Raw genomic sequence first — 13,777 nt, 5'->3', positions numbered from 1 at the left:
GCCTCTTCTCCCGCAGGAGGCTGAAATGATTTGGCAATGGCCCCTTAGATCCTCAGGAACCGTCTTGAAGGCCCAACAGAGGGGTGTTGCAGATGAGGAAAAACTCCCAGCCATCCAGGACGTACAAGCCAGGCGGTGTCTGATAAAGGCCTGAGAAATTCTCAAAGACTCCAGCCATCCGGGACATGGACTATTCTGCATGTTCCCGTCCGGTAAGTGGTACCGGTGCATCAAGGCTCAGACAATAGAAGTAAACTATTACTCCTGTTTACATGTATATATTAACATTATTATATTAGCATAAAAATGTATATATTCCTGCTACCAGTCACTTTTCAGCCAGTATATCATACTCTGCAGATCCTCTCAAGCTCTGTTAGGTTGGATGGGGTGCATTGCTGCACAGCTATTTTCAAGTCTCTCCAGAGATGTTTGATTGGGTTCAAGTCCGGAATCTGGCTGGGCCACTCAAGGACATTCAGAGACTTATCCGAAGCCACTCCTGCATTTTCTTGGCTGTGTTCTTAGGGTCGTTGGCCTGTCGGAAGGTGAACCTTTGCTCTAGTCTGAGGTCCTGAGCACTCTGGAGCAGGTTTTCATCAAGGAACTCGCTGTAACTTGTTCCGTTCATCTTTCCCTTGACCCTGACTAGTCTCCCAGTCCCGGCCACTGAAAAACATCCCCATAGCATGATGCTGCAGCCACCATGCTTCACTGTAGGGATGGTGCCAGGTTTCTTCCAGAAGCGACGCTTGGCATTCACCCCAAAGAGTTCAACCTTGGTTTCATCACACCAGAGAATCTTGTTTCTCATAATCTGAGAGTCCTTTAGGTGCCTTTTGGCAATGTACACATCCTGGTAATCCGTCTGGCCCTGTGGCTTTGTGAATGTTTGACTGGTTTAAAGGTCTTGCTCACATCAGCTACATCGGCTATGGCGTGATCACATAGTCGTCCAGAACAGCTGGTGCTTTCATGCATTCTTCAGTGTTTCTTGCCTCAAAGCGAGCATAAAAGACATTTAGCTCGTCTGGTAGGCTCGCATCACTGGGCAGCTCCTGGCTGTGTTTTCCTCAGTCCGTAGTAGTTTTCAAGTAGTAGGATTCAATGTTTGTCCTGTATTGACGCTTTGCCTGTTTGATGGTTCGTCTGAGGGCATAACGGGATTTCTTATAAGCGTCCGGATTAGTGTCTCACTCCTTGATTAGCCGGCTGTCATGTGCCTTTTTCTGAGGAGTGGCTTCCGTCTGGCCACTCTAACATAAAGGCAGAGTGTTGCAGAAATTGTTGTCCTTCTGGAAGGTTCTCCCATCTCTCCAGAGGAGCTCTGGAGCTCTGTCAGAGTGACCATTGGGTTCTTGGTCTACTCCCTGACCAAGGCCCTTCTCCCCGATTGCTCAGTTTGGCCTGGCGACCAGCCCTAGGAATAGTCTTGGTGGATTTAAACTTCTCCCATTTAAGAATGATAGAGGCCACTGTTCTTGGGGACCTTCAATGCTGCAGAAATGTTTTGGTACCCTTCCCCAGATCTGTGCCTCAACACAAAACTGTCTCAGAGCTCTACAGACAATTCCTTCAACCTCATGGCATGGTTTTTGCTCTGACATGCATTATCAACTGTGGGATTTTATATAGACAGCTGTGTGCCTTTCCAAAGCATGTCCAATCAATACAATTTACCACAGGTGGACTCCAATCAAGTTGTAGAAACATCTCAAGGATGATCAATAGAAACAGGATACACCTGAGTTTTAATTCATACTTTTATTTGTATTCTATTTACTATTATTATTATTATTATCACTGCATTGTTAGGAACAACCTCTCAAGTTAAGAGTTACACTACTATTTTACACCCTTTGTATGTGGCGAATAAACTAATAAACTAGTAAACTAATATTTACTTTAATGTTGAGAGATGGAATTGAATATGATTATGGTTCCTTTGCCATGGCTTCCCGATCATACATTACTAACAGAGACCATTCAGGGATGTCAGAATATTGACAGGCTGAACACACACATGCTCACACATGCACACACACACATAGATGCAGGCACCCATGAACATGCATGCACACACACACACACAAAACACAAGTACATACACGAACGGCCACACACACACACACACACACACACACACACACACACACACACACACACACACACACACACACACACACACACACACACACACACACACACACACACACACACACACACACACACACACACACACACAAAACATGTGTATTTATTTACTTATTGTTTTACATCCATCAGGGCCTAACGTTACAGACAACACCCTCCAGCCAACTTTTTTCGTCCTAATGGTTTTACATCCAACCACAGGACTTACCATTGCACCCAGACCTGAGCCCCTCCACCCCGTGGTGAGGCGACTGAAATATGAAAGTGTGTATGCAGGTGTGTGTGGAGCCAGCCGATCATCTCTATTCTACCAGCGTGTATGTATACACACCCTTTTTTGCGTGTCTGTGCGGGCCCCTGTGTGTGTGTGTCCGCGCCCCTGCGTGTGTGTCCTCACCCCTGGGATGACCGTCATCTGTTAAACCAACCCACCCCCTCAGCTCACCCTCCAGGGGGGTCATGAGAGGAGGAGGTGAGAGACATCGCCTGCATGGTTTAATTTTCACCTCCTTCACTGTGTCTCCAGCCAGGCCACTGGTGACAGAGGTGCACTGTGGCGTGCTCTCTGTCTTCTCTTCTGCTGCTTTCAGTCTCAGCAGATGTCTCAATATTTCGAAAGGTTCCATCCCCAACTGTTAAGCTAGAACTCTGCCTACGTAGAAGCCTTGTAGCCATTTGTGTTTGTGCCACATTTGTGTCTGTTTGTGTGTGCATGCTTGTGTGTGTGTGTGTGTGTGTGTGTGTGTGTGTGTGTGTGTGTGTGTGTGTGTGTGTGTGTGTGTGTGTGTGTGTGTGTGTGTGTGTGTGTGTGTGTGTGTGTGTGTGTGTCTGTAGTGTGTGTGTATGCATGTGTCCGCATGCCCGCATATGTCCATGTGTGTGTTACTATGTTAGTAATGCTTTGAGAGGCAGGTAGGAGCAGCAGTGTGTCGGTCTCATCAGCTGATGAGATGTTTACAGGGTCTGTGTGTGTAGCCTGGAGGGAGCCCAATGAGAATGTTCTGCGCTCTGCCAGGGTTGAATAGTAATTGGACATCCCAATGCAACAAGGTTCATTACCTGCAAAATGATTTGCAATGCAGAATACACTGCTATAGATGTGTATTGGCATTTGGAGATACCCCCCTAACTAGAAATGATATGGACTGGATGCATAAACAACTTGGTTCAATATTCATGTTTTGGGGAGAGGGAAATTAACATGAAGTTAGTCCATAATGTGTGTTGGGTTCTTATTTCCAGGAATCTCAATATAATTCTCAAACACAACATACCATTATGTAAGTGTGTCATTGTGTAAGAGAGAGTGGGTGAGTTGAGTTTGGCATGTTAGTCTACTCTGTGCCTGCCCAGGCAGGATGGGCATCCGACAGGCAGCTAATAGGTACAACAGGATTTTCAGAATGAGCAGCTAGTGACAGTCATGTGAAAAACTAAGTACACTCCCTGGAAAGTTTGTACATATTTGGACAGGTGGATATGTAATCTTCACTTCAACACTATTGACAGGTAAAGGTAACCTAATTTAACAAATGACACTAAACGATTATACTTTGCAATATTTTATTTATCAAAAGCTACAAAAATGCGATTCCATAGTGTGGAACAAACAAGTACAGCCCTAGCTTCAATAGCTGGTGTTGACCCTTTGGCTGAGATAACTTCATGTAGCCATTTCTTGCAATGGTCTATCAGTCTCTTACATCGACTCAGAGGATGTTTTTGCCCATTCTTTACAGTACTTCTTCAACTGTGTCATGTTTGAGTGTTTTCTTGCATGCACGGCCCGCTTCAAGTCCCCCAACAGCATTTCGACAGGATTGAGTTCTGGGATTTGAGTCGGACATTCCATAACCCTCCATTTCTTATTTTTGAGCCATTCTGTTGTAGCTTTGCTTGTATGTTTTGGATCATTGTCCTGTTACAACTTGCAGACTTGTTGTCGAGTTGCTGTGCGTTTTGTTGCCAACCTATTTTGCTATCTGACAACTTTACGGTTTTTACTTTTTAATTACCGTTTATATTATTAGTATTTTTTTCCTCAACTTTTTCACTCCGGACGCTTTATCTGGACACGGTTCGTCAGGACCTCCAACAGCCGAAGCTCGTAGTAACATTAACATGATGCCTTCTAATTGCAGTCCTCATAATATACAGGAGAACGATCGCCTTACTGCGAGGATTGCTGTGCTACAAGCCCAGCTTCAGACGCAATCGTTAGGCAAGGGTAATTTCAGTGTAGGAAAGGATGAAACAGCGTCTGTGCCACCAGTAAGTACAGATAGTAGTATAAATCCCCTGGCACAGTCCCCGCAGCCGGACAACTTTCTCACGGTTTCTGGAAGGAAATGCTGTTGGAACGCTCAACCGGTGTCGCTCATTCAGCCGACAGAAACTTTCAACCGGTTTTCCCCATTAAGCAGCGAGTCGGAGTCAGAGGCAGAGTCTTCTCTGGTCTCTACTCCTCCCTTTACGGGGTCTGAGACGCCGAAGCTTCCCACCATTAGCTCTGACAAATTGAAAACTCTAGTCATTGGCGACTCCATTACCCGCAGTATTAGACTTAAAACTAATCATCCAGCGATCATACACTGTTTACCAGGGGGCAGGGCTACCGACGTTAAGGCTAATCTGAAGATGGTGCTGGCTAAAGCTAAAACTGGCGAGTATAGAGAATATAGAGAAATTGTTATCCACGTCGGCACCAACGATGTTAGGATGAAACAGTCAGAGATCACCAAGCGCAACATAGCTTCTGCGTGTAAATCAGCTAGAAAGATGTGTCGGCATCGAGTAATTGTCTCTGGCCCCCTCCCAGTTAGGGGAGTGATGAGCTCTACAGCAGAGTCTCACAACTCAATCGCTGGTTGAAAACTGTTTTCTGCCCCTCCCAAAAGATAGAATTTGTAGATAATTGGCCCTCTTTCTGGGACTCACCCACAAACAGGACCAAGCCTGACCTGCTGAGGAGTGACGAACTCCATCCTAGCTGGAGGGGTGCTCTCATCTTATCTACCAACATAGACAGGGCTCTAACTCCTCTAGCTCCACAATGAAACAGGGTGCAGGCCAGGCAGCAGGCTGTTAGCCAGCCTGCCAGCATAGTGGAGTCTGCCACTAGCACAGTCAGTGTAGTCAGCTCAGCTATCACCATTGAGACCGTGTCTGTGCCTCGACCTAGGTTGGGCAAAACTAAACATGGCGGTGTTCGCCTTAGCAATCTCACTAGGATAAAGACCACCTCCATTCCTGTCATTATTGAAAGAGATCATGATACCTCACATCTCAAAATAGGGCTACTTAATGTTAGATCCCTTACTTCAAAGGCAATTATAGTCAATGAATCACTGATCATAATCTTGATGTGATTGGCCTGACTGAAACATGGCTTAAGCCTGATGAATTTACTGAGTTAAATGAGGCCTCACCTCCTGGCTACACTAGTGACCATATCCCCCGTGCATCCTGAAAAGGCGGAGGTGTTGCTAACATTTACGATAGCAAATTTCAATTTACAAAAAAAAATGACGTTTTCGTCTTTTGAGCTTCTAGTCATGAAATCTATGCAGCCTACTCAATCACTTTTTATAGCTACTGTTTACAGGCCTCCTGGGCCATATACAGCGTTCCTCATTGAGTTCCCTGAATTCCTATCGGACCTTGTAGTCATAGCAGATAATATTCTAATCTTTGGTGACTTTAATATTCACATGGAAAAGTCCACAGACCCACTCCAAAAGGCTTTCGGAGCCATCATCGACTCAGTGGGTTTTGTCCAACATGTCTCTGGACCCACTCACTGTCACAGTCATACTCTGGACCTAGTTTTGTCCCATGGAATAAATGTTGTGGATCTTAATATTTTTCCTCATAATCCTGGACTGTCGGACCACCATTTTATTACGTTTGCAATTGCAACAAATAATCTGGTCAGACCCCAACCAAGGAACATCAAAAGTCGTGCTATAAATAAATTCTTACTGCTGCTCGATCATTCTATTTTTCCAACTTAATTGAGGAAAATAAGAACAATCCTAAATTTATTTTTGATACTGTCACAAAGCTAACATAAAAATAAGCATTCCCCAAGAGAGGATGATTTTCACTTCAGCAGTAATAAATTCATGAACTTCTTTGAGGAAAAGATCATGATTATTAGAAAGCAAATTACGGACTCCTCTTTAAATCTGCGTATTCCTTCAAAGCTCAGTTGTCCTGAGTCTGCACAACTCTGCCAGGACCTAGGATCAGGAAAGACACAAGTGTTTTAGTACTATATCTCTTGATACAATGATGAAAATAATCATGGCCTCTATAACCTTCAAGCTGCATACTGGACCCTATTCCAACTAAACTACTGAAAGAGCTGCTTCCTGTACTTGGCCCTCCTATGTTGGACATAATAAACGGCTCTCTATCCACCGGATGTGTACCAAACTCACTAAAAGTGGCAGTAATAAAGCATCTCTTGAAAAAGCCAAACCTTGACCCAGAAAATATAAAAAACTATCTTCCATTCCTCTCAAATTTTTTGGGAAAAGGCTGTTGTGCAGCAACTCACTGCCTTCCTGAAGACAAACAATGTATACAAAATGCTTCAGTCTGGTTTTAGACCCCATCATAGCACTGAGACTGCACTTGTGAAGGTGGTAAATGACATTTTAATGGCATCGGACTGAGGCTCTGCATCCGTCCTCGTGCTCCTAGACCTTAGTGCTGCTTTTGATACCATCGATCACCACATTCTTTTGGAGAGATTGGAAACCCAAATTGGTCTACACGGACAAGTTCTGGCCTGGTTTAGATCTTATCTGTCGGAAAGATATCAGTTTGTCTCTGTGAATGGTTTGTCCTCTGACAAATCAACTGTAAATTTCGGTGTTCCTCAAGGTTCCGTTTTAGGACCACTATTGTTTTCACTATATGTTTTACCTCTTGGGGATGTTATTCGAAAACATAATGTTAACTTTCACTGCTATGCGGATGACACACAGCTGTACATTTCAATGAAACATGGTGAAGCCCCAAAATTGCCCTTGCTAGAAGCATGTGTTTCAGACATAAGGAAGTGGATGGCTGCAAACTTTCTACTTTTAAACTCGGACAAAACAGAGATGCTTGTTCTCCCAAGAAACAAAGAGATCTTCTGTTGAATCTGACAATTAATCTTAATGGTTGTACAGTCGTCTCAAGTAAAACTGTGAAGGACCTGGGCGTTACTCTGGACCCTGATCTCTCTTTTGAAGAACATATCAAGACCATTTCAAGGACAGCTTTTTTTCATCTACATAACATTGCAAAAATCAGAAACTTTCTGTCCAAAAATGATGCAGAAAAATTAATCCATGCTTTTGTCACTTCTAGGTTAGACTATTGCAATGCTCTACTTTCCGGCTACCCGGATAAAGCACTAAATAAACTTCAGTTAGTGCTAAATACGGCTGCTAGAATCATGACTAGAACCAAAAAATTTGATCATATTACTCCAGTGCTAGCCTCCCTACACTGGCTTCCTGTCAAAGCAAGGGCTGATTTCAAGGTTTTACTGCTAACCTACAAGCATTACATGGGCTTGCTCCTACCTATCTCTCTCATTTGGTCCTGCCGTACATACCTACACGTACGCTACGGTCACAAGACACAGACCTCCTAATTGTCCCTAGAATTTCTAAGCAAACAGCTGGAGGCAGGGCTTTCTCCTATAGAGCTCCATTTTTATGGAACGGTCTGCCTACCCATGTCAGAGACGCAAACTCGGTCTCAACCTTTAAGTCTTTACTGAAGACTCATCTCTTCAGTGGGTCATATGATTGAGTGTAGTCTGGCCCAGGAGTGTGAAGGTGAATGGAAAGGCTCTGGAGCAACGAACCGCCCTTGCTGTCTCTGCCTGGCCGGTTCCCCTCTTTCCACTGGGATTCTCTGCCTCTAACCCTATTACAAGGGCTGAGTCACTGGTTTACTGGGGCTCTCTCATGCCGTCCCTGGAAGGGGTGCGTCACCTGAGTGGGTTGATTCACTGATGTGATCCTCCTGTCTGGGTTGGCGCCCCCCCTTGAGTTGTGCCATGGCGGAGATCTTTGTGGGCTATACTCAGCCTTGTATCAGGATGGTAAGTTGGTGGTTGAAGATATCCCTCCAGTGGTGTGGGGGCTGTGCTTTGGCAAAGTGGGTGGGGTTATATCCTTCCTGTTTGGCCCTGTCCGGGGATGTCCTCGGATGGGACCACAATGTCTCCTGACCCCTCCTGTCTCAGCCTCCAGTATTTATGCTGCAGTAGTTTATGTGTCGGGGGGCTAGGGTCAGTTTGTTATATCTGGAGTACTTCTCCTGTCCTATTCGGTGTCCTGTGTGAATCTAAGTGTGCGTTCTCTAATTCTCTACTTCTCTCTTTCTTTCTCTCTCTCTCTCTCTCAGGAGGACCTGAGCCCTAGGACCATGCCCCAGGACTACCTGACATGATGACTCCTTGCTGTCCCCAGTCCACCTGGCCATGCTGCTGCTCCAGTTTCAACTATTCTGCCTTATTATTATTCAACCATGCTGGTTATTTATGAACATTTGAACATCTTGACCATGTTCTGTTATAATCTCCACCCGGCACAGCCAGAAGAGGACTGGCCACCCCACATAGCCTGGTTCCTCTCTAGGTTTCTTCCTAGGTTTTGGCCTTTCTAGGGAGTTTTTCCTAGCCACCGTGCTTCTACACCCGCATTGCTTGCTGTTTGGGGTTTTAGGCTGGGTTTCTGTACAGCACTTACAGATATCAGCTGATGTACGAAGGGCTATATAAATACATTTGATTTGATTTGATTTTGATTTGCAAGATCCATGTTTGGTTCAGCTTATTTTTTGACAGATGGCCTCACCTTTTCCTCAAGAATTCTCTGGTACAATACTGAATTCATGGTTGACTCAATGATGGCAAGGAGCAGCAAACCATAATGCCACCGCCTCCATGCTTTGCGGTTGGTATGAGGTTCTTCTGTTCAAAGGCAGTGTTTTTTTGGTTTTCGCCAAACATGGCATCTGGCATTGCAGCTAAACAACCCCACCTTTGACTGTCCAGAGCACATTGTTCCTGTAGTTTCGGTCTTTACCCAGGTGTTGTCTGGCAAACATCATTCATATCTTGATATTATTTTCTGAGAGCAGAGGCTTCGTCCTTCCTGACCTCCAATGGAGGCCAGTTTGTGCAACATTGATTATGGCAAGTGAGAAATGTATATCCCTTGACGTTAGCCTGGGATTCTTAGAGACTTCTATGACATCTTTTGGTCAGCTCTAGGGCTGAATTTGGTAGGATGACCTGTCCTAGGTAAATTGCCAGTGGTCTGGAATTTTCTCAATTTGTAGATGACACGTTGGACAGTGGAATGATGTACTTCGAATAGCTTGGAAATGGATTTGTAACCCTCTCCCAGACTCATGGTCATCAATAGTCTTTCTTCTGAGGGACTTGGATAGGTCTTTTGATCTTGTCATGATGTGTTACCACACACCCATATGGTTACGACCAAACCAGACCAAGTTGCTAATCTTTATGGAAGGCTGGATCCTCCCAACTCTCTAATCATTTGCACCTGCTTTGGAGCACCATATTCAAATTATTGCCGTTTTATGTGATGGTAAAGGTATGGGTCTACTAACTTTTCCACGTAACGAAATTGCATTTTTGCTCATTTTAATTGCATAACATTTTCAACATTACATTTTTTTGTGTGATTTGTTAAATTGGGTTAATGAATTGGGTCAATGAATGTGGTTGGAATTCAGCTAAAATATCCATGTATCCAAATATGTAAAAAAACAAAGACCACTTTCCAAGGGGAGTACTTACTTTTTTCACATGACTGTAGTTCTATTTTAAGGGATGGAGGGTGGTGGTCAGTGAGAGAGCAGGAAGTTAGTAAAGAGGTCACCTGTCTCCTGGGGGTCCATGCTGTGGTCAGCACTGTGCCCTGGTTGGTCAGTTGGTTCCCAGGGCTGATGGGAAAAGAAGAAGTATGATGAGGAGATGGAAAGAGAAGTGGAAACTACTGGGCTCTCTCTGGCACCAGGTGAGAGTGTGTGTCCTGGCCCAACGTTTGTGTGTATATCAGTCACACTGTCATGCCCTGACCTTAGAGAGCCTTTTTATGTCTCTATTTGGTTTGGTCAGGGTGTGATTTGGGGTGGGCATTCTATGTTTTGTTTTCTATGATTTTGTGTTTCTATGTTTTGGCCGGGTATGGTTCTCAATCAGGGACAGCTGTCTATCATTGTCTCTGATTGGGAACCATACTTAGGTAGCCATTTTTTCCTCCTTTCTTGGTGGGTAGTTAACTTGTTTTTTTGGCACTAATGCCCTGTAAGCTTCACGGTTGTCTTTTCGTTTGTTGTTTTGTTGGTGACATTTTGAAATAAAAAGGAAAATGTACGCTCACCACAATGCACCTTCTTCCAGCAACGGCCGTGATGGAACTACTCACCACCAAAGGACCAAGAAGAAGTGGTAAAGAGGACTCCTGGACATGGGAGGAGATCCTGGATGGAAAGGGACCCTGGACGGGGAGTATTGCCGTCTGAGGGAGGAGAGGGAGGTAGCTAAGGCGGAGCGGCGGCAATATGAGGAGGCAAGTCAGCGAAGCAGGCACGAGAGGCAGCCCCCAATTTCTTTGGGTGGGGGGGCACATTGGCAGATTGGCGGAGTCAGAGTATAGACCTGAGGCAACTCCTCGTGCTTACCGTGTGGAGCATGTGACTGGTCAGGCACCGTGTTATGGGGTGATGCGCACGGTGTCCCGAGTGAGTATTCACAGGCCGGTGTGCTCTGTGCCAGCATCCCACATTTGCCGGGTGGAAGTGAGCATCCAGCCAGAACGCGTTGTGCCAGCTCTGCGTTCGAGACCGCCAGTGTGCCTTCACGGCCCAGTGTATCCGATGCCCACCCCACGCACCAGGCCTCCTCTGTGTCTCTCCAGCCCGGTGAGTCCTGTGCCTGCTTCAAGGACCATGACACGAAGCCTCCAGTGATCCATGGCAAGAAGCTTCCAGTGATGATCCATGGCACGAAGCCTCCAGTGATGATCCAGGGCACGAAGCCTCCAGTGAGGAGTCATGGCACGAAGCCTCCAACGACGGTCTCCAGTCTGGAGCCTCCAGAATGTATGCTCTCCACGCTGCACCTTGGTCTTCTTCCAGCAACGGCCGTGACACACACACTCTCACATACACACCCTTATGAGCCTGGCCCTGCTTGATCTCATTTTCATGCTCTACGGTATCCATCTGCAATTCACTAAAATGTCTGGTCAACACCCCAAAGATAACACACTTACACCACACTACCCCCTCTTGGAAATGTTCTGAAATAATATGAATGATGAGAATGCTGAATAAACTCCCTACCTGAAAATTGTACAATGGGATATACAGAGTAACTAGTTAGATCAAAGTATTGCCTAAGTCATGGTCAAAACTGGCACATTCCATTTTAGCCTATTTGTTCTTGATGTGTTGAGATGGGTAGCTGAATTACTGGACAAAACTGCAATCAACACCAATATAGATGTGAAAATAAATTTGAGGTTGGGTGCATTTTCGACCCTGTATTGCATTTTGCTCATCAACAAGGACATCTGCAAACAGGGTGTTATTAAAGGCCACAAATTAGGCCTCTTCCTCTCACAGAAACCATTACTGAAACAAAACGTTAACAAATTACTGCAATAGGCTTTCCCAAATGTCTGACGTTTTCACAAGCATCCTCTACTGTGTTTTTCTGAGTGGTAGGTATCACTGAGGAACAGGGCCTTGAACTTCTGAATGTAGGCCTATGACATTTCCGCTTTTTGTTTCGAAGAGACAGTCTAGATACACCTTCACTGACACCTTGAATGCTTTATGTTTTGCTTCTTTGTTTGTTGATGACCACTCATCATTGTCAATTTAGAATTCATCTTTGTCTTTGCAAAGGTCCACCATGGCTGTTTTTGTTTGTACATTACTAAGGTTACACCACAAAGTCAACTTTACTTTGGCCTGTCAACACACTACTACTCTCTCAAACCTATCTAAAGAGGTCATCTTACACACACTGGCTCCTAATCTTTGTCATGTCTGTCTCAGTCCCTCATACTGAGAAACAAAGTGCAGTGGCCAAGCTGAGGGTGGAGAGACGACAACTGCAACAATGACTCAAAATCTCCTGTGTTTTTTTATTGATTTATCTACAAAGATGACACACATTCTGAAACTCAGGCTGAGAATTTTGCCATTACAGAAACTTCTTTCACATAGGACATGTTGCCTATAAAAACAATTGGTAAATGTTGATATAATCCCTGTTCAAACAGTGCCATCTTTACCTCTTTCTTGTCGGAATTGAGAGTCATAGTAATGACGTCTTTTTGTAGGTACTAACTCCAAAATGGCTCATTGGCCAAAGCCTATTGGGAAATTAATGTTTTTTGTAGGGGTTTTGGATAAACTTCGGAGATATTAAACATTTTGTTCTATGAGTTAATCTTCATAAGGTAACTGAAGAAAATTAGCTGTACCGACGTGAACCCCGCAGCAGCCCAATGCACTCTGGAGACGTCTCGCTGTAACGCCGTTAGTCTGCAGCCTATCATCACTGACTTGGTGAGACACACACTAGTGATGTACATCTTTCTCTTACAAGACACCTGAAACCCCACCTCTTCAAGGAATACCTAGGATAGGATAAGTAATCCTTCTCACCCCCCCCCCCTTAAATGATTTAGATGCACTATTGTAAAGTGGCTGTTCCACTGGATGTCAGAAGGTGAATTCACCAATTTGTAAGTCGCTCTGGATAAGAGCGTCTGCTAAATGACTTGAATGTAATGTAATGTCACTTTTTGTGAATTCTGAAGCATTTTCTTGAAGGTCTATGTCCCTAGCAGTGGAGCAAGGGCAGCATTCTCTGTGTTATCACTCTCTTTCATCCATCCATAGGATTTTACCTGACGACAAACAAGTTATTGCTCATGTATACCCTTTAATCATATATCATTGGAAAGCTGAGATTCACAGCAAATCCATGTTCAGGTCAACATAACTTTGACTTGAATAACTTTAAAAAGGAAACCATGATACATTTTACACCACCATAGTCCCTGTGCCCAAGAACACTAAGGCAACCTGCCTAAATGACTACCGACCCGTAGCACTTACATCTGTAGCCATGACATGCTTTCAACACCATTATGCCTCCAGGTGGTAAGATTAGGCAACACACGTCCGCCACGCTGATCCTCAACACGAGCTCCCCTCAGGGGTGTGTGCTCAGTACCCTCCTGTACTCCCTGTTTACTCTTGACTGCATGGTCAGGTATGACTCTGACCATATTATTATGTTTGCCGATGACACAAGAGTGGTAGGCCTGATTACCAACAATGACAAGACAGCCTACAGTGAGGAGGTCAGAGACTTGTCCGTGTGGTGCCAGGACAACAACCTCTCCCTCAACGTGATCAAGACAAAGGAGATGATTGTGGACTACAGGAAAAGGAGGACCGAGCACTTCCCCATTCTCATCAACGGGCTGTAGTGGAGCAGGTTGAGAGCTTCAAGTTCCTTGGTGTCCACATCACCAAAAAACTAACAGGGTCCAAGAAC

The 13,777-nt window shown here is 44.8% G+C and overlaps 1 long non-coding RNA gene across 1 annotated transcript; it reads left to right on the top strand.

The window, feature by feature from the left end:
- Positions 1-3,510: 3,510 nt before the first annotated feature.
- Positions 3,511-10,645, top strand: LOC135518583 (uncharacterized). The gene is made up of 3 exons (XR_010452178.1): positions 3,511-3,663; positions 8,569-10,211; positions 10,598-10,645. It is a non-coding gene; the product is annotated as an uncharacterized LOC135518583 (long non-coding RNA).
- Positions 10,646-13,777: the final 3,132 nt, after the last annotated feature.

The sequence above is a fragment of the Oncorhynchus masou genome, chromosome 28, assembly GCF_036934945.1.
Source record: "Oncorhynchus masou masou isolate Uvic2021 chromosome 28, UVic_Omas_1.1, whole genome shotgun sequence".
In the NCBI taxonomy this organism is placed as follows: domain Eukaryota; kingdom Metazoa; phylum Chordata; class Actinopteri; order Salmoniformes; family Salmonidae; genus Oncorhynchus; species Oncorhynchus masou.
Note: the sequence above shows the minus strand (reverse complement) of the source record. Positions and strands in the feature narration are given on the sequence as shown.